This window comes from Nannospalax galili, unplaced genomic scaffold (assembly GCF_000622305.1).
Source record: "Nannospalax galili isolate Female #2095 unplaced genomic scaffold, S.galili_v1.0 scaffold893, whole genome shotgun sequence".
Classification (NCBI taxonomy): Eukaryota; Metazoa; Chordata; class Mammalia; order Rodentia; family Spalacidae; genus Nannospalax; species Nannospalax galili.
In genome coordinates, this window is record NW_008333776.1 from 198,230 (window position 1) to 219,919 (window position 21,690).

Sequence of the window (21,690 nt, forward strand, 5' to 3'; positions counted from 1 at the left end):
CGGTCAATGCCTACAAAGCCCCAAAAGAACCAAATATTTCTCTTCGTGTTTCTGATTTTTTTACAATGCTGAGAAAAATGTATTTGAGAGAATTATCAGAAAACAGAACTATATGCTTGTAACTAATCATCAGGAAGCAAAAAGATTTTTGCTCTTTTTTTTCCAGCTTGTTCTCATGTATATTTAGGATCTTAAATGACTAGTATTTTCTGACACTTGTCACAGTTCTTTAGAGCAGGATTCCAGTCCTCCAGGACTCCCTGTGAGGATGCCCTGCTAACCTCAGGGGTCAACATGGAACTACTCTGTGGCTGCAGGTGTGGTTAAACTTGGCCCTTGGGTTTCAACAATTGCTCCCCCCCCCACCCCAGGTGAGGGGACTTTTGTGGGACAGGTTGGTAATTTAATTCCCAAGAAATTCTGAGGTATTCTAAGCCAATGGTGCTCAATTCTAGCCCCATTTGGAGAACTTTAAAAACTTCTATGTGGCTGGAGAGATGGCTCAGCAGTTAAGAACACTGGTTGTTCTTGCAGAAGACCTGGATTTGAATCCCAGCACCCACATGGCAGCTAACAACTTTGTATAACTCTAGTTGGTATGAGAGCGATCACACAGACCAATTAAAACAAAATTGTATATATCATTTGGATACATGTGGAGTTTTGATATATGTATAAACTGTAATGCTTGGATCAGAGTAAGCATTTGTAGCTCCTTAAATGTCTACTATTTCTTTCTAGTGAAAAATTGTTTCTTCTAGCTTTCTGAAGTTTGCAGTCAGTCACTGCTGTTTATAGTCAGCCTCCAGTGCTAGTACTTTATAGTGGCACTCCTGTCTCACTATGATTCCAAATCCATTGATTAGCCATGTTCCTTGGTTTTTACATGTTCTGCAGCCCTAGATGATGATGATTCAGCAAGGTAAGACCACTCCTTCTTGTGACCTACACATAGTGAGTACCCATTGCTTACACAGGTCTATGGTAGCTTTGATCAAAGCAACATCCTCGTGGATTGTTTCTAGAGATACAATAAGTATCCCTAAACCAAAGTGTAATTCACTGTGAACCAGATTTCATCTTCCATTGAAAGAGTATAGCTTGGCTCTCTCTTGTATGCCATCCACTTTTCTAGATCCTTAAGGGTCTTTGAAGAACTTTAACAAATTCTCTGATATTGCCATGTGGTTTTTAACTTTAGGGCCTGGCTTTCATTCTTTTTTTTTTTCACAATTATATTTTGAGCTGGAGTTCAAATTACTGATTTCTAGGTATTACAGTAGATGATGAAAGTCTTAATTATCTTTGAAGTTCTGATAAACAACCTGATGAGGAAAAATATGGATTTTTAAAATCATTTTGTAGATGAGGAAGTGCTTTTAATGCACTTTTAGTAACTTGTTCAGACTCATAAAGTAGTACTAGCCTGGCTGGGACTTAAATAAAGGTCCTCTTCAAATCCCATGAGCAAGAAGGCTTAATACTCTGTTTATTACCTAATGGCAGAAAGGATCTGATTTTGTACTTAGTGTAGTAAAGATAAATACTCTTAAAAATTTAGTCATAATAAAGTTGAATGAGTTATAGCCACTTTTGAAAGAGATGTATCTTTGCTCTGGAAACTGTTATTGAGTATGTTAAAGCTGTAATGAAATGCTTCTTCTTCTAAAAAAAAAGAAAATAGCAAAAAATTTTTTAGTCATAATAAATTACCTTCAGTGATGTTAATGTACATTTGAAATTACCTGGCAGTCACCATTGTTAAATTCTCTGGTGTTTCCCTTTTAGGGAGAGAAGGAGGGAGGGAAAAAGGGAGGGGAGGGAGGGGAGGTGAGAGAAGGAGGGAGGGAAAAAGGGAGGGGAGGTGAGAGGGAGGGAGGGGGAGAGAGAGAGAGAGAGAGAGAGAGAGAGAGAGAGAGAGAGAGAGAGAGAGACCTATAAACACAGATAGAGAGAGATTGGGGAGAGAGAGAGAGAGAGAGAGGGAGAGAGAGAGACCTGTTACCACATTTTTGGAAAGATTGGGGATTTGGAATTGACAGTGTACTCGTGTCCTCAGATGAGTTGGCAAGGCCACAGCTGTGGTACATTAGGCAGGATTTTCAGTCTCTGGGATCAGATAATCTTAGAATAATTTTTACCTGTCTTAGCTAACAGGCACTACAGCTTCTTAACTCCTAACACAAGAATAAAAGGTAGTAATCAGGAGATGGCCAAATGATAGAGTGCTTGTATCTGGCACAGTGCACTCAGGTCTTTGAGGAAGGAGAATTACCTCTTGTAATTCTATTCCAGCTGTTGTCTTGCTGTCATCTATCAGAATATTTAATTTTGGACTGGAAATGGATAGTATACTTCTAGCTCAGGGTTACTCCAAATGAGTTGTATATACTTCTTTAAGATTTCTGTTCTGTAAACGACAGATGTTATATAACTTACCACTGGACAAATTTATGTGTGAATTGTATGTGTAGTCAACAGCAAAAGGCCAATAGCTAGGTAGAGTTATTTCATTGTCCTGATTAGAGGACAAGGGTCCCAGCCCCAAATTTGCCATTTGTTGTTAGTGTAAATTTGAGCAAGTTATGTAACTTTCTGAGCCTGTTTTCTTACCATGAAAACAATGATAATATTATTTGTCTTTCTGTTTTCCTGGGTTTGGGAAGAATCATATGAAATATTTGAATATAATTTTCTTAACTACCAAGTGTTATATAAATATGAGTTATCATTGTTTTTCATTTACCATGACAATAATTCCATTTTTCTAATTCCAGAGACTTGGTAATGTATTTTCTCCTTGGAATACTGTACTTATAGATTGAATTTTAATTTCATATACAAAATAAAGATAGGAAAATTATTTTTTCACATTAGCTTTCATACTCACCAGATCTCTTGTTTTCCAGTCCTAAAACAATTAAAATGGGGTCTTATGCCAGCTTGAAAACCTGCCTTGATTTAAAATGATATGAAAATAATATTGGCTACTTTAACAGCCTTAACAAATGGATAGGTGATATTTAGATGTTATTGGCTCAGGCTTCAGAATGTTTTCTGTTGCACTTGCATAGGAAATAACAGGAAAAATTAGGGGTTCAGGAAGGTAGAGTAGAACAGAAAGTTACAAGCCATTATCCTGCATGAATGAGCATAGACGTAAAAACCCTTAACAAAATATTAGCAGTAAAGTGAATGTTATTTTTAAAAGATAATATCATATTGCCAAGTGAACTTTCTTCCAAGAATATGAGTTGTTTAACACTCAGTATACTTAATTAGCTGCATTAATAAATTGAAGGAAAAAGTCATATGACCATTGCCATAGAAATAGGAAAAACATTTGGCTAAAATGTGATATTCCTTCATAATGAAAAGTTCTCACAAACTATGAGTAGAAGGAAATACTCTCAGTATGATTAAGGATATCACGCTTAATTGTGAAACTCTGAGCATGCTCTCCCAAGGTCAGAAAGGGGTACAAGTGTCTGCTTTCACCACTTCTAGTCACTATTGTTGAACATGAGAGGGATCTGACTGATATTTGCTATGCCAGTGGTTGATTCTGCTAACCTGGTTGACTAGACAGGGTCCCTTCTTCCCTCACTATTCCCAAAGCTGCGTGCTCAGAGAGAACAACCTTCCCTGATAGACAGGGACTGTTCTTGCATCCAGGGTATGTGAGTAACTGTGTTCTCCAGCTAAAACCTCTCAAACTCTCAAGGTCTATACAATATTGACCTAGACTAGTGCAACAAGGCAAGAAAAATAAATAAAAGCCATATGCTTGGAAAGGAAAAAGCAAAACTGCCTTTGTTTCTAGAGACTATAATTGTGTATGTAGAAAATATAATTTACTGAAAGACTGTCAGAACAAAGAATGAATTTAGCAAAAGCATAGAATACATATTAGCATTAAAATAATTTAATGTATTTCTCAGGGCTGGAGAGATGGCTCAGTGGCTAAGAACACTGACTGTTCTTGCAGAAGACTCAGGTTCAAATCCCAGTACCCACATGGCAGCTAACAACTGTCCGTAACTCCAGTTCCAGGGGATCTGACAGCCTCTTCTGTCCTCCGCAGGCATTGCACAACATGGGTGCACTTAGTTACATGCAGGCAATACACACATACATATAAAATAAAAATAATAAATACTTGAAAAATTAATGTATTTCTATGTATGAGCAGAAAAGGTGAAAAGTTTTCTATATACTAACAGAGAAATAATACCATTTAAAATAGCATAAAAGCACAAACTACTTGGAAATAAATTGAATTGCAAATGTAGAGAATCTCTACACTGAAATCTACAAAACAATTTCCCAGAAAAATACGGAAGATCTAAATAAACAGAGAGATGTACCATGAGGTCGGGCCTGGGAATCATCAAAGCATCATAAGAATGCTTTGAAACAGAGACCTGAAGAACAGGGTAGAGTGGGTTCTTGATTATTTCACAGGTTGTGAATAGTTTTGGTGCTAGAGATTGAATGTGGGGCCTTATACATGCTAGGCAAGCTCTCTACCACTGACCTATACTCCTAGTCACTTAGTCCTACTGTGTGTGTGTATGTGTGTGTGTGTTGTACATGTGAGTGCATGTACACATGTATGCCAGCCTATGGAGTCTAGAAGTTCATTTCAGGAGTCTTCCACTGTCCCTCTCCACATTATCTTTTCAGACAGTGTCACTGAACCTAGAGCTCATTGACTGGCTAAACTGGCTAGCCAGTGAGCTCCAGGGATAGGCCTGTCTCCTCTCTCTTTTTCAGTTCTAGGGTTACAGATATGTGCTGCCACTGAGAGGCAGGCACTTCACACTGAGCCATATCTGAAGCTCCATAGTCCTATTTTTAATCTTCATATTTATAATTCCCCTCTTTCTTTTCCCTCCCTTCCGTCTCTGTGTGACTCTTTTGCTCTCTCTCACTCTCTCTCTGTCCCTCTGTCTCTGTCTCTCTCGCTCTCTCACACACATGTGCACATCTTGATTATTTGTGTGTACGTATTCCTACCACTCTGACTGAGCTGTGTGCTCTTATAGGGTCAGGATCACAGGATCATGCTGCCTTTATCTTAATGTTGTTAGTGTCTGTTACAGTCTTTGGGCACATGGCACTGAGTGGGCCACATAGAGCCAGTCTTTTTGCTAATGTTATTTTCAGATCATTCCTTGTGGTTAAAGTCAAGTTAAGAAAAGGTGACATAGGAGGAACTTAAGATTTACTTAAAATGTAACTCTGCTATTACATTCACTCCCACTGAATTGTAATCATTGTTTTGAATCATTTTGGTTATGATTTAAAGTATAATTATTCTTGTTCTTTAAATTTGCATACTATTTTGTTATCACATGTTTTCTATGCTCACCTCACCAAATCTTTATATGTGTTAGGGCACACACACACACACACACACACACACACACACACTTACAGAGGGAGAAGGGAAGGGGGAGTGGCTCAGGGTCCCATAGCTAGTGATGGAGTAGGACCAGACTTATCTCCATTTCAAATTTGCCTTTTCTTTACTGCAGCACACCACTTATAACTGTCTGAGTTTAGATACTTTCCCCACTTTTTAGGAAGACAGCATGTGGAGGTTGAGGATTTAGCTCAGTGGTAGAGCACTTGGTTAGCAAGTGCAAGGCCCTGGGTTCAGTCCTCACCTGGGGCGGTGGCGGGGGGGGGGCGGGAGACAGCATGTTGGTGTCCTGTCTGACAGCATTCTGCTACCTTTATTCCCTGCCTGACTATACCCTGGCTTTGGGGTGGAAAGCCAGAAACCAGGTATACTATAATGGGAACAAATGTAGACTATCCTACATGTGACCTTGACTCAACCAAAAAATTAAATAATTAAAAAGGGGTAATGGGGCCCTGGAGAGATGGCTCAGCAGTTAAGAGCACTGACTGGTCTTGCAGAGGACCCAGGTTTGACTCCAGCACCCTAATGGCAGCTACAAACCGTTCTTAACTCCAGTTGCAGGGGAATCTGAAGCCCTCTTCTGACCTCCACGGCATTGCACGAAACATGTGCACTCACATACATGCAGGCAATACACTCATACACATAAAATAAAAATAATAAAGAAAATATTTTTTTTAAAAAAGGGGGGCGGTAATGGTAGTGGTAGGGAATAAGGCTGAGCACTGGGCCCTGAACTAATCCAGAAGAGGAACTCAAATTCAGAATCAATGTTGGGAGGCAGAGTATGGTGACAGCAAGGAAGGGTGGTAGGGTGGGGGGCATGCCTGAGGGAACATGAGTGCCAGCATTGGAGAGGAAGGCCTTCCCTCTCACACCCTCAGCAGGCAACCTTCTGTTGTCTGAGCCATCTGCCTCAGGGGGAGGCTGCCTTTCATTTGAACCAGATTTAACAGGTAAGCATAGGTTGTGGGGTCTAGTGAGCCCTGGATTCCATCACTTGGTTATCTAAAAGGGTGGGAATGGTAGGAAAGCAGTAGACCTGGCTGGGCACTCATGTTCCCTACCCAGCTTGCCACTAGCAGCTGTGTCTTTCTGGATAGCTCACTTAATCAGAGGGTAGGAAGAAGCAATGGTGTATATGGTGTGTGTGTGTGTGTGTGTGTGTGTGTGTGTGTGTGTGTGTAAGATGGTAATGGAGAAACTCAGTAAATAGCTAGACCCTGTTTCCTATAGAACACATACTTCTACAGGGAAGGGGGACCTTGTCCTTTTCTTCACTGTTATTTCCCTAGGGTCTGACCATAATAGATCTTCAGAAAAATGTTAACATGGAAATAAAAATATTAAGATCCCTGCTAAGAGGAACAAGAAATGATAATAGAATGTCAGTGATTTAAAAAAGCAAACGGAGGAACTATTTCAGGGGAAGAAGTGGACCAGCAGGAGTTGGGGAGGGCAGTGGGGGTGGCAGATATGAAGAAAGTATAATGATATATATATGTATGAAAGCTTTACAGTGAAGCTTTTTACTTTGTATGCTAACCAAAAAAACTTTTGAAAGCCAGGCATGTGGTGGCCACCTGTGGGAAACCAGCCTTGACTACCATAGGGAGTTCGAGGTCAGCCTGAGCTGCATAGTGAGCCCCTGTCTCAAAAAATTCCATGCTAATTTTTTTCTCTCGGTTCTCAGAATCAGTAGTAACTTTCCAGAACAACTTTTAATTTAGCCTGAATTTAGTTTCGTTGTGATAGGATTTGTCCACTTGTTCATTATTTTATCTGTCTAGAAAATGTTTATTGATTATCTGTATATTTAAGGAAGACTGGGGCTGAGTCTTCACATGCACACAGTTAGTAGGGGAAACATAACAAATCAGTGTTTCAACAAATAGGATAAAGCTCAGTTTCCCTGTGAAATATTTGAGCTCAGTTATTTCAACAAATAGTATAAAGCACAGTTTCCCTTGTGAAATATTTGAGCTCATGATGAGAATCAGGCATCGTTGAGAGAGATTGGGGCCTGAGTATTTGGGTGACTAGAAGGCAGGGAGATAATGTGTGGAATGAAGAGCCAGGTTCTTTTTGGTCCTGAAGCAGTTGAAGGAACATTGGAATGGGCAGGAGTGCTTTTTTACCCTGTTCGAAGGTCCAGGTTGAGCTGTAAGAACAATGGCTTAGTTCTTGCCCCAAATTAATTCAAACATTTAAATCTTATTTGAGGGTTTTCTATAAAAAGTTTTAATCACAAACATCTGTTTTTATGTATATAGAGTTGATTATGCTTAAATTCAGTATTAACAACTGTAATAACAAATGATTTATGGGTCGGTAAGATGGCTTAGTAGTAAAGGTGCTTTTGTCCCACAGCCTAACAACCTTTGTTCAAGTCCTAGATCCCACATAAAGGTGGAAGAAGAGAACACACTCTACATGCCATGTGTGCCATGATATACACACCAACATACATGTCATGCAGTTCCCCTCCCACATACATACTGAGTAAAATAAATATTTATGATTACTACAATAAATGCTTTATTAATTCAGAGACCTATTTGGTCCTGTTTGTGACTTTCCTGGCTCAGAGTAGATTTTTAATAAATGTTTATGGAATTTAAATAAATTTAGGGGGATTTAAAATATTAAACATAGATACTGAAGATTGCATTAGCCACAGAATGCAGCATTTTAAAATATTTTTGTTCTGACTTAAGTATACTATTTCATAAAAATCATAAACCTATCCTCACAAATAAATGAAGAATCTGATGAATGTTAACTCTATTATTACAAGTTAAATGTGAGTTGTCATAACATCAAATAGAAGCCAGACATGCCAAAAATTCCAGCACTAAGGAGACTGGGGTAAGAGGATCATGAGTTTGAGGCCAGGTTAGGCTATATAAAAAGACTCTCTATAAAAAAAACAAACAAAACAAGAATAGAGTTTTACAAATTACCTATTCCAATTTAAAAATTATGGAAATAAACAGGTACCTTAATTGTGCAAATAAGTAGATGGCACAAAAATAAAAGTATATACAAAAGTGTACATTTCACTCCTATCTCATTTCTGTCTACTTCATGTTCCTTCAGTCCTGTTTGTATTGCTTACTTTTCTGTTGCTTTGATAAAGTATCCTGACCAAAAGCAACTCAAGGAAGAAAGGTTTTATTTATTTTGCGTTGGGGTTCCAGAGGGTTTAGAGTCTGTCATGGCAGGGAAGGCTAGAGAGAGAGAGAGAGAGGAGGGGGAGGGGGAGGAGAGGGAGGGAGGGACAGAGAGAGGGAGGGGAGAGAGAGAGAGAGGGAGAGAGAGAGAGAGAGAGAGAGAGAGAGAAACAGAAGAGGGAAGAGGGAGAGGGGGAGGGGAGAGAGAAACAGGAAGTGTAAAACCTCAAAGTTGTCTTCTACTGGCATACTTCCTCTGGCAGGGCTCCACCTCTGAAGGTTCCATAATCTCCACAAACACCAACAACAGCTGGGGATCAAGTATTTAAAAACTTGAGCCTATGGGGGCCATTTCTCATTCAGACCACTACAATAGCTAATCACTTTTACTACTTTCTTATATGTCCTTCCAAGATTTCTTAAAATACAAGTGCATATTCTCTTCCTTATCCAGATGATGGCATAGTATATTTACTAGTTTGTGTCTTGGTGTTTTTGCTTAATACAACTTATAATACCATATAGCATCCTCTTTCTTTCCCTCCTCGCTTTCATTTTCTTTCCTTCCTTCTTCAGATGCCTGGTAGTCTATTGTGTGATCATTAGCTTCTTCAAACTCATTCTCTATATACATGAGTTGTTTTCTAATCTTTGGTTATTATAAATGGTGCTCCAAGTTAATGGCTAATGTATATTAGTTCCTATATATGTTGGTATATTTGTAGGTTACATTCCCAGTAGTAAAGTTGTCAGGTCAAATTTGTTAAGTTTACCTCCAGAGTAGCCACACCATTTTATAGATGAAGGCGCTGAGGCATCGGGAGTGAAGGCCAAACATTAGGAATAGCAGAGCCAGGACATCCCACTAAGAGGGCATTTCCAGACTAAGTCTGGGTCAGGTCCTTTTCTTCCATGCTCCCATACTAGCTTATATCTCTACCTGTAGCCCCAACAAACCTTTATTACATGTGTTGTAGCTGTTGGTTTGCTTGCTGTCTTCTTGCTGTACTATAAGTTCTGCATATTAAGGGTGAGATTATGTCTGCATGCTCACATTATAAGTCTGATACTAGCATGGGGTGTGATGTAGAGTTAGTGCTCAACTAATACACATGGAATGAGTGAGTAGAGACAAGTTAGGTCTTCTGATTCATAGTACAATGCATACTGTATTCTGTTTCATATCTTTACTTAAGAAAATATCAGCCTTACAGACAAATGTAGGGTTTGAGGAGCTGTCTATTGAAAGCTGTTCACATGGAAAACATGTATTTATGGTTCATATGAAAAGACTTGGGGATCTACTTCTAAAACTCTCATGTAATACCAAGTATCATTAATGGAAATGCTATTTCTTGAACAAAGGAAGTGATTGTTATGATAGCTGTCTCTGAGGCTTTAAGTCATATGATCTGGAGTAGTGTGTGGTGTGCAAGTGAAGACTAATTAACTATCTCAGTTTATAGAGCCTTTACAGCACATTTCAAGGTCCCGTTTGTATAGATACAACTTATCATATTCTGGTTTTAGATATAATGAAGAGCTTCATTCAGAAGTTTTATTTTCTGGGTTCCAGGTTGATGGTGGGGTGGGACAGATAATGCAGATTTTAACTCAATGTAATTAAGTTTAAAAGTGGATGCACTACATTGTGAAATGCCATAAATCATTTGGCCTTTCAGATTCTCTTCTTAGGGAGGACAAAGCAAGCCAAATCTGTCAAGAGTGGGAGCCAGTCTGGCAAATAGGCCAGTTGCCCTTTTAGAAAGAAGTCATAAGCATGCTGGTGTTGGTTTCCCTGGAATCCATTTTAAGTATTGTCAGTGAATAGAGCATTTTTGAGGAAATGGATGAGAAGGTGGAATCCGGATTGAGTCTTGTACATGAGGAGCTCAGTTCTCCAGTTAAGTGACCTGAGATTCAGAACTGAACTTCAGTTTCAATAGGTAACTGCTGTGAGACCTAACCATGAAGTTGGTCACATATGCTAAAGGCTACATAAGCGAGTGTAGCCTGTTGATTGCACATATAGTTCAAGGGCTAAATCTATATTGAATATTGGATGCCAAAAAAAAGAGAGAGAAAAATTGCCAGGTGTGTTGTGTATGCCTTTAATCCCAGCACTCAGGAGGCAAAGGCAGGTGGATCTCTGAGATCACAGTCAGTCTGGTCAGTCTGGTCCACAAGTTCCAGACTAACTGGAGTGGAGCTACAAAAAAAAAACAAAACAAAAAAACACAAAACAAAACAAAAAAAAACACAACCCCAAAGAAATAAAAATAAAAAAAACAGTAACACTGAGCATTTACTATGTGAAGGGCATTTATTGTTTTCAGTGCTCCAAATTACTAGATATTAGTATGTTTATTTTATAGATAAGAAATATGAGGATTATGAATACTAAAAATACTTATTAGAGTCAATTATTCAGTAGTAGAGTTTGATTCAAACCAATGTCTCTTCTGTTTCTCATTGCCTTTCCCTACATGATTCACTAGTGAGAAAGGGATTCCTAAAGATGTCATGGCAGGTTCCTTTTGGCTCAGAGACTGGACTGGCTTAAACCTAATAGTGCTAGTCCACACAGCAGGGCAAATGGGGGTTGGTGGGCCTTACAAGAGAGTGTTAAAATATAGCAAAGATAAAACAACTGACGCTTGTCAAAATGGCCATTATTTAAAACAGAATTGTGCTTTTGAGTTGTACAAAACTTGTATGTCAATAAGACATATATTTAGACTCCCACTTATAAATAGAGAAATTATAACAATTTTAAACATTGTTCATTTGGAAAAGAAAAGGTATTGTGTGAAAAATGAAGGACGGTTTTCTTTAGTGGAATGTATTAGTTACTTTTTTGTTGCTGTGACAAACACCATGACCAAGGCAGCTTATAGAAGGAAGAGTTTATTTTAGCTTGTGATTCCAGGGGTAAGAGTACATAATGGTGGGGGAGGCCTGGCAGCAGAGGTGGCTGGAGCAGAAAGCTGAGAAATCACATCTTCAAGCAGGCACAGGAAGCAGAGAGCAACTGGAAATCTGGCAAGGCTTAAGAACTCTCAAAACTTTGGGCTGGAGAGATGACTCAGTGGTTAAGAACCATTCTTCCAGAGGATCTGGGATCTAGTCTCAGCACCCACATGGCAACTAACAACTGTTCGTAACTCCAGTTCCAGGGGACCCAACACCCTTTCTGACATCTGTGGGCATTGTATTCATGTGGTACACTTATGTACATATAGGTAAAACACTCATACAGATTTTAAAAAAAAGAACTGTCAAAGCCCACTCCCAGTAGCTTGGGCCACACTCCTAAAACCTCCCCAAACAGTGCCACCAACTAGGGATAAAAATGTCCAAATACTTGGAGCTTATGGGATACATTCTCATTCAAACCATCACCTGGAGATAGGGTTGGGGAAGATACTGAAAGGGTATTACTTATTCTAGGTTTGGTGGTGGACATGGGGGTTAAATCAAGTAGTTATCAAATCTTTTCACTTTTACTATCTGTATCCATCTCCCCAATATTCTTAACCATTTCCATATGTAGTAGTTACTTTTCCATTGTTGTACCCAAATACCTCACTGGAAGCACCTTAAAGGAGAGATTTATTTTGGCTCACGGTTTCAGGAGACACAGCCTATCATGGTCAGGAAGGCATGGCAGTGGATGACTCTAGGTGACAGGAGTATGAGGCATCTGCTTATTCACATCTCAGAAGAGTTGGAAGCACTGATGGGACAGGAAGTAGGGCCAGGCTGTAAACGTCAACTGTCAACTCCCCAGAGACCTACTTCCTCTTGTGAGACCCTCATTTCACCAATGTTTTACAACTTCCTAAGACAGCCTGTGGTTGTCATTCATGTCAAAACCATAATATTCTACCCTTGGCCCCCATACATTTATGACTGTTTCAGAATGCAAAGTGTATTCAATCCAGTTTCAGGAGTCTTCATCATCTTAACAGCTTTTGTAATGTTTTATTTTTATTTTATGTGTATGAGTGTTTTCCATGAATGTTATAAGTGCATCATATGCAGGCAGTGCTTATGGAGGTCAGAAGTCATTGGATCCCCTGGCATTGGGGTTATGGGCAGTTGTTAGCTACTATGTGGGTTCTGGGAGCCAAACCCCAGTCCTCTGAAAGAGCAGTCAGCGCTCTTAACTGTTGAGGCATTTCTCCAGTCCCTGTCTTTTAGTTTTGACACTGTTCAAAAGCCCAAAGTCTCTTCTCAGATTCAAGGCAAATATTTTTAACCATTAGCCCTTATAAAATCAGAAAGCAAGTTACATACTTCTACTATACAGTAGTACAGAGTAAACATTCCCATTCCAAAAGGGTAGAATGGAGGTATCAACAAGGAAAAAATTGGACCAGTGGCAAGACTGAAACCCAGCAGAACAAACACCAAGTCCAATAACACCATGACCAGTATCTGGGCCTTATGATGGCATCATCTGAGCTACGAGGGACTTGAATATTCCTGCCTTTCCAGCTCTGCTTCCTGAAGCACATTTGGGCTCTCTTAGGCTGACTCCACTCCATTTCTGCTGTCTTCCTTGGCAGATGTCCTACATTCCTGGTATCTGAAACATCTTAATATCGCCAGTACAACTTAGGCTGTGTTTTCACAGCTTCATGCCCAGCCTAGGAGCTCCATGCGGGAATTCTAACTCTATTACCCCTTGTCTGGCCTCAGCGGTTTTCTGGAACTTTCGTGGCAACCTCCATCACCTCCTCATTCTTGAATTTTGCATGCTTATCACAGCAGCACCACATGGAGAACACGTTTTGCCACACAGTTGCAGCAGCCTCTGTGCCTTTGTGTCTGAACCTTGGGAAAATGTTTCCATCAGGGTGCCCTGAAGGTTGTATCTTTTCAGAGACTTTCTTCAACTAAATTTTCATTGTTACACCCTGCAGCTGTTGATGGCTAGGGTCTTGCCTTCAAGATACCTTCCCTAATATCCCTATACAAAATCTAATGTTTCCCCTTACTGGTGTTAATTTCTAACAACCCTTTGTCCACATCTGCCCTATACTGCAGCTTTAACCTGGTTCAATCTCCTTTCCTTGCCAAAGTCCACATTTCTGTATGAACTTTTAACCAGACTCATGTTCCTTGCCTCACTACAATGCACATTTTTCATCTTTCTGCTCTCTTTTACTATAAATATAAGTATAAACAGTGAGCAACAACTGTGCCACAGCTTGACCTCTATCTTGTCTTGAAATTTCCTCCATGAAATAGCTTACTCCATTGTTTTTGAATTCAGCCTCTTTCACCTTTTCAGGATGTAGGCAGAATAGTCAGGTTCTATGCCAGAATGTAATATGAATGTCCTATAGTCCAATTCCTGATGTAGTCTTGTTCTGTGCTGAAACCTCATGAGCCCAGCCTCCACTGTCTACATTTCTCTTGACATTTTGGTCTTCCACACTCTCACTAGAATGACCTATTGAGCTTTGCTTACAGCATTCTAGAACTTCTCCAATTCTAAATATATTTTTTTCCACAAACCACTTTCAAAGGCCTAAAAATCATATTTATCACAGCAATGACCCTACTTCTTGGTACTAATTTTCTCTATTAGTTACTTTTCTCATCACTGTGACCAAAGTATTAACAAGATAAAACTTAAGGCAGAAGAGGTTTATTTGGCTCATGGTTTTGAGCAGATAGGATCTATCATAGCAGGAAGCCATGGCGGCAGGTAGCTCCATGGTAGTGGTGGTGTGAGGCAGCTGCTTACATTCAACAGACCAGGAAGCAGAGACAGGACAGGAAGCAGAATGTGCTATAAACCTCAAAGCCTGCCCCTCCTCACTGAGATCCACTCTAGTGGATCTTCCCAAAGGTTCCACAGCTTCTGAAAGGTTCCACAGCTTCCACAACAGCACCACCATCTGAGGTAAAGTGTTTAAACTTAGGAATCTGTGGAGGATATTTTACATCTAAGTCCTAATGATATATATTTGTGTTTTCATGGTTGCCATTTTCAGCAGTGATGGAACATTCAGTTATACTAATATGTCATAGTTTTATCAGCTTTTTTCATAGCATTCTTATTTACCTTCCCTCCCTCATCCCTTTGTCTTCCCTCTCTTCCTCCCTCTTCCTTTTCTTCCTCACTTTCACATTTCTAGCAGTGGTGCTTTAAACAATTTACTCAAAGTTTGAATTATTTATTTGAAATGATTCCTTAAAAATAGGATGATTGCATCAAATAATAGCTTAGTTTATACATTATAATATTTATTTCTAGGCAGTTTCCATGAAAGATTAGACCAATTTATAGGATTCCCAACGATATGAATATCTGTCTCTGTGTTTAATCAATATTCTTGTTTTCTGTGGGATGTTCAAGCAAAAGCAAAAGACCTCTGCCTTGGAACATAAGCTGACATCCAGGAAGGTAGCAGTACCAGATATTGGCAAAGGGATTCCAAGCTAGTTAAAGAGAGACTGGTTCCCGTAATTGGGTAAGAACTTGGAAGAACCAGGTGGGGCTGTAATTGTGAGGGAACTGTGATGCCTGGCAGCAGAGGACCTAAGGAAAGGAAAATAAAACTTGAATTCATTTACTGGAATATGTAGAAAAGTACATTCTTGACTAGAAATAACTAGGGAAGATCCACAAAACACAACCAGTTCCAAAATCTGGGACTAGATGGCTGATGCATGGGAACGTAGGACCATGAAGCAAAGCTTATGTCCTAGGTCCGGTTGGCTTTCTGTCATTTTTATGTCTCTTTTTAAGTTAACAGCTATGCAGTGGTAACTTCAAATGTTTCATTAATTTTCAGGGTACACATTTTTCCAGGTTCATCTCTTAGAACCATTTGTTTAAGTGTATCTGGTATTTTGTTCTTTTTAATTACATGCCATGGGTAGTACCCTTATATCACTTTTGTTACATAGTGGTCTTCTGTGCTTTTTTATCTGTTTCGATATTTGATACTATATTGATCTATTTAAAATTTTCTTTTAAAATAGTATTTGAACATATGTTTGATGTTGTTCTACTTCACAGGGATTATGAAGTTACCACTCTTCCAGCTGGATAGAGTATACACTAGTCTGTTTCTTCTACATGTGTTTCCAGTCCTCAGCTTGCACATGTGGCATGAACTCAAGGTCTAACTTAGTTCTTCACCTCCTGCTCCCTCTTCATTTGCTGCAGTACTTTCTCCATTTGGCATGAGATTGCTTCCAACTTATACTCTACCTTTTATATTTATTTCTGAATTCCATTTTTATTTTTTCTATTTTAACTTATACCATATTATTTTGTAGGAATAATTTTTCTCCTATAAACATTTTTAAAATTTGATAGTTTAGAACCACTATTACAACTTCAGTGTTTTCCTTTGGTAGTCTTACTGATTTTTCCAACATGTGTTTTAGTAACAATATCAAGTTCTGTAAAATCAGTATTTTATTAAATCTACATAATAATTTAGGGAATGTTGTCATTTTTTACTATATTTAGTTTTCCCAGCATGGGGAAAATTATATTTCTCCATTTATCCATCTTTCTTTAATTCTGCTGTCAGACTTTATGTCATCTTTGAATAAGCCTCTAATTTTCTGATTTAAATTAATACCCACATATTGAATTTTTTGTCAGTATTATAAATGGGTTTCTTCTACATTTTCTAGTTGTAGCCCATAGTATGAATGCTTTTAGTGATTTCAAGAGAATTTTTTTATCCTGAAATGCTGATTTCAAGTTGATTTTATTGACTTCGACAATCATATAACTTTATAATTTCATATTATAGAACTATGTCATATAAAATATACCTTTTCTCTGCTTCCATTTAATTGCCTCTTGGCCTTCTGGATAAGATCAAGAATAGTATCTTTCTATGTTTTTTCTTTGTAATTTATCCTTTCTAATGCTTAATTGCCCATTCAACCATCTAACTACCTTTGCCTTCCAAAGAACTAGGGAATAAAAGAATCAGACCACTCTGCAGAATATGCAGACAGCACATAAGCAGATTAACACATAAACATGTGGTATTCTCTTTGGGAGATGAAACAGATTCCAGGTGAGCAGTATCAGACCTGTTTGAATGTGTTCATTTATCTGAAAAAGAGAATATATAAATCCTTAGCTAGGGAGAGATTAGGAAAAGGAATGCTATAAAATCAAATTTTGGCAGTAAGTAGTTTGTTACCCAAAATGAAGGATAGCCTCACCAGTGGACTATGAATAGTCTGAAAGTGGAAACAGATGCATAGGATTAGCTGACAGACTTCACCCACTCTTGGTACTCTCATTGTCCCCACTCATTTGGTTATCTCTAGGGTGAGACTAATGTATCATGTCTATTAAAATGCAGTTCTCTGTCTTTACTTGTTCTGACCCTCTGCTCAGTCAGAACCTACATAGAGGGAGAGAATGTACTGATATTAGGAGCTCAGAGTACTCCATTCCTTAAGACTGTGACTTACCATTACAGAGAAATAGACCAAGTTGTTATGGTGGAAAATGCATTAACCATATGAATTTATAGCGTTTTAGTTACCAATTAATATTCATAGTATGTTAGTGAGTTAGTTAGCATTATGGTTGTACAGTGTCACTAGCCATCAACCATGGCTTTGTGGAAGATAGAACCAGGTTTCTGAGCCCTGAAACTTAGGCCAAACTCTCTTAAGTCCAATAAGAACACAAATCATAGCCCTGAAGCCTCCTAGGGAGAACCTGATAACCTGGTTATAGTAAGTTTGCATTGCCAAAGGACTTGGAATGGAGCATTCATGAAATAACTATGTGATCCCTGTGCTTTTTCCTTCATGCAATGAATTGCATTGTTTTCCTTGTGTCCACTCATACAGTCTAAGAATAAACTCTGCTTATTCTTGGTGAAAAATTATTTTAGTATGGATTTTCATTGTGCTTATTAAATTTTTCATTCTCATTCATAGAAGTTGGGTGTATCTTATCTATTTTTGGAAAACAAAACTATTTGCTTTGTGAAGTAGATTGAAAAAAAAAGAGCATTCTTACCTATTTTGAAAACATTCTTGAAAAAACTCATTGACTACAGATAACTTTTAAAAAAGAGTTAATTGGTAATATTCAGATCATTATAAATCATTGTCTCAGTTTTGCTATTTCTTGATATCTTCAAAATTTTTATTTCTGTTAATTGCTAAATACACTAGCATATAACTCAGATTTATAATGACTTAGTTGTTTCAAAATCCTATTTTTTAACTTACAGTGTAGATGTAATATGATTTTTGGATTGATGCATGTACTTAGTTTGCTTGTCTGCTTTTAATTACTTAATTTGCCTTTTCTAACTTTTAAGATTTCTTTATTTTTATTGTTTGTGTATATGTGAGTTCCTACATGTATATATGTGCACTGTGTGCATACCTGGTGCTGCCTGCAGAGACCAGAAGTGGGTATTGGATTCCCTGGAACTAGAGTTACAGTTGGTTGTGAGTCACCATGTGGATGCTGGGCACTAAACCCAGGTCTTCTGCAAGAGCAGCAAGTACTGTTACCTACCGAGTCTCTCCAGCACCTGACTTTTCTAACTTTAGTTTGATGTTGATTCATGGCTCTTTTAAAAATTCTTCTAAATAGATTGTGTGTGTGTGTGTGTGTGTGTGTGTGTGTGTGTGTCTGTGTGTGTGTGTCTGTGTGTGTGTCTGTGTGTGTGTCTGTGTGTGTCTGTGTTAGTGCTGAATCAAACCTATGACCTTGTACCTGGCAAGAACTCTAGCATTGTGTGTTCCCCCAGCCTCTTCATAGATTCTTGTTTTGATTTCTTGCCTTAATAATATAGGCAGTGAAACACTTTTCTCCTTAAGAGCTTGGATTGTCCTGAAGGTGGCTGCCTGACTCAGAAATCTTTTAAATGCTCTGCTCTCCTGAGTATATGTGTGTGTCCATTCTTACTGTAGAGTATATCCTTTCCAGTATTTTTTCTTAATCTCCAAACTTAATAAGTGTTTTCATTTCACATAATTATTTGAATAACAGTGATGGAAAGCATAAGCAAAAGGCTCGGGAAGGAGCTGCTAGCTAGAAGAGATACACTGCTGCCATTTGTGATATTGCAACTACAGAGACAACAGCCAGAAAGTTAGGGACCAAATGAAAGAGCAGGTGGGGCTGCTAGCCCATGAGGGGTGCCATGGAGCTCCAAGTCCCAGGGACGTGTACAGGCCTGGCGAGCAGAGAGTAGATTCTCAAAAGGCAGCAATGTGCTGCTACCCATTTGTCATGGGCAGGAAGGACCAGACAAAGAACAGGTTTTACACAGATAGGCCCAGTTTTGTCAACAGAGTTGACATACACCAATAGTAACAACTGGGCATCATGTATTTAGTGTTCACATTAGGGAACAAGTGGGTCAGATAGTCTAAGGTGATCTGAGATAACAGTGACAATGCTGGTGACCATAGAAGGACCCCTGTACTGGTAACAGCAGTTTTAACAACTCTTCCTATCTTAGAGTTGTGGAAATAGGCTCACCAGATTTTCAATAACTATCCAACCTTGTTGATATAGCAAGTAAACAGTGGAGCCATGATTTTCCTTAGCTGACTACAAAGTCTGTGATCTTTCCAGTGTAGCACATTGCCTAGGATCTAACATGCATGGACACATTCACATATGAGTCAAATGAATCACACACCAGGGTTATGACCTCTGAACCTAAGACAGAGGTTGTCTGTTTTTCAAGTCGGGTTTCCCATACTTAGTATGTGCCTACACGAGCTGGCAGGTATGTGTTGACAGGCAGAGTGAGGCAAGGCATCCCAGTTTCCTGTCACTGAGACAATTATAATTCTAATGCCTTTCTGCCTAGTTCTGTGCACCTGTACTGGAAGTGATACGGGGTGAGTTTATGGAGCAAAGTAAATGCTGAGATAATCTCTTTCCAAGCCATGAATCAGCCAGCCTCGCCAGTGTCTGTCCACTGCCTGGAGTGACTGAGGAACCTTGCAGACCTCTCAGCATGTCCTGGGTAGTAAACTACCTGTGCGGGAAAGCTACCGAATTCTTTGTATTTATTTTTATTTCACCCTCATAGAAATTCTACTATTGGTTCACATTTTATACTGCTCATACTGAATTAGTACAGTGATTCATGGATACAGCTTAAAAATAAGTATATAGAAACATTGATGTACAGCCCAAACAAGTTTTTGCTGATGGCTGAGATTTTAAATATTTGGAGAGCAATGTTCTAGGACAATAGACCCCAAACCTAGCTGAGCAGTTCAGTCAGATTTCCTTGGTCAACCACACTTGGCTGCACTATTACCCCCAGGGGTAGGATCCATGGATTTTTTTTTAAACTATTAATTCAACAGGGAACCTAAAAATTTTATAGCCACTTTTGAAAGAGATGTATCTTTGCTCTGGAAACTGTTAAACTGTTAAAGCTGTAATGAATGCTTCTTCTAAAAAACAAACAAACAAACTACCAACCTTGGCATACTAAGTTATATATAGTCTCAAAAATCTATCTCATTACTTTGTAGTTGCTGGAGAAAAAAATCTTGGTGCCAATTCCTACAAATAGAACATTGGAAACAAGACAGTGACTCCTGTAATATTTTCACAACTTTATGGATTGGCTTACTTGTGGTTTGTGATTCTCAGTAGAAAGAGGCAGACCATTGTTCAACTTGTTCTCTACTTGTTCCTAGAACAGTACCTGACACATGCAAATATCTAGTAAGTGTTTATTGAATGACTGAGTGAACAGTGCAACCTTTCCCATTGTGTTTTGGTGATCAAGTCCCTTCTGTGTCCTCGATTACTGAAGAAAGAGTTAGTGTTAGCTGTACCCATGCAAATTTGTATGGTCTGATAAGCCACTGGTTATTCCACTGAACTGATGACTTTTTTATCTGTTTGAAAATTACATTAATTCTCTTATCTTCTTGCATTTAAGAAAGAGGTGGAAGTTGGAAGGTAATGTTGAGATCTGCTTTTATTCCATTTCTCATTTCAAGTCCCTGTATCTTTAAGGAAAGGGCTAAGTAACTTGGTCACTCTCCAGATCCAAGAGGAAATGAATTGTAGCAGTTGTGCTTTTGTGCAGCAGATGTTTTGGTTGGAAAGGCTATCAGCCATCTGACTCATAATAAATCCTCAATTCCAGTAAATTCCCAGTTTTCAGTTACAGTAGGTAGGATGCAGGAAAACAGTGTCTTCCACTTTGGGATCTTTGAACTTGTTTCACATATTACCACTGTTCCCGGCGCATTACGCTGTGAGAGGATGAAACACAAGGGAGGTCAGAGCAGTTCCAGGAATAGACTCAGTCAGTTGGTGTTTTTGTGAGAGACCATTGGAGGTAAACCAAAGCCACTGGCCTCCCTGACCTAGTACTAACAGCAAGAAAACATGTGCTATGTTTTCCTATAAGTTCTCGCATTAATATTGTTCCTATATCACGCTAATTTGAATAATCAATATTAATTTGAACAATCAAGTTTCTCTTATTTCCATGTACTATGTAGGGTCTGAAGTTTTTGTTTTGTTTTGGGAGTGACATTTATCTTTTTTCAAGGAACTTTGAAAGTGGTTATATGGTTCTTATATCATGCCTTTTATTTTAGGCTGTTTTATGGGAAAGTTTGCTCAATGCGTATATACTTCTCAAAATTTTGAGTAAGATATTATAGCTAGTGTTTCTGATGGATAAATCAGAATTATAGAAGGTGTGTGTCCTGTGTTATATCGTGAACTTGATTGAGAGACTTGCCAGCTCATTCTTCTCCCTCTGCTGTTTTCTAGCATCGGGGTTTTTCCCATCAACCCCAAGGTGGGAAGAATGTCAGACTCTTTACAGACATTAATAACTCAAAACCCCATTGCTTCTTCAGTCCTGTTTCTTCTAGTCAACAGCCTGGCTCTAACGTCTGAGAACTTCCTAGGAAATCTGTTTCCAAGTGGAACATTAGAGTCAGAAGTTCACTTGTCCAGAGTGCCTAATATTTCCCAGATTGGTCTTTGGTTTTTCTTATCTAACATCAAATTATTTATGAGTAGTTATATTTAGCACTATGTACCTCCTATGTAATTTGTACTTT

The 21,690-nt window shown here is 38.7% G+C and overlaps 1 protein-coding gene across 1 annotated transcript in view; it reads left to right on the forward strand.

Moving 5' to 3' along the window:
- Positions 1-21,690, forward strand: part of Babam2 (BRISC and BRCA1 A complex member 2) — a gene marked incomplete at its 5' end in the record, with an annotated part of 408,743 nt that overhangs the window by 170,280 nt on the left and 216,773 nt on the right.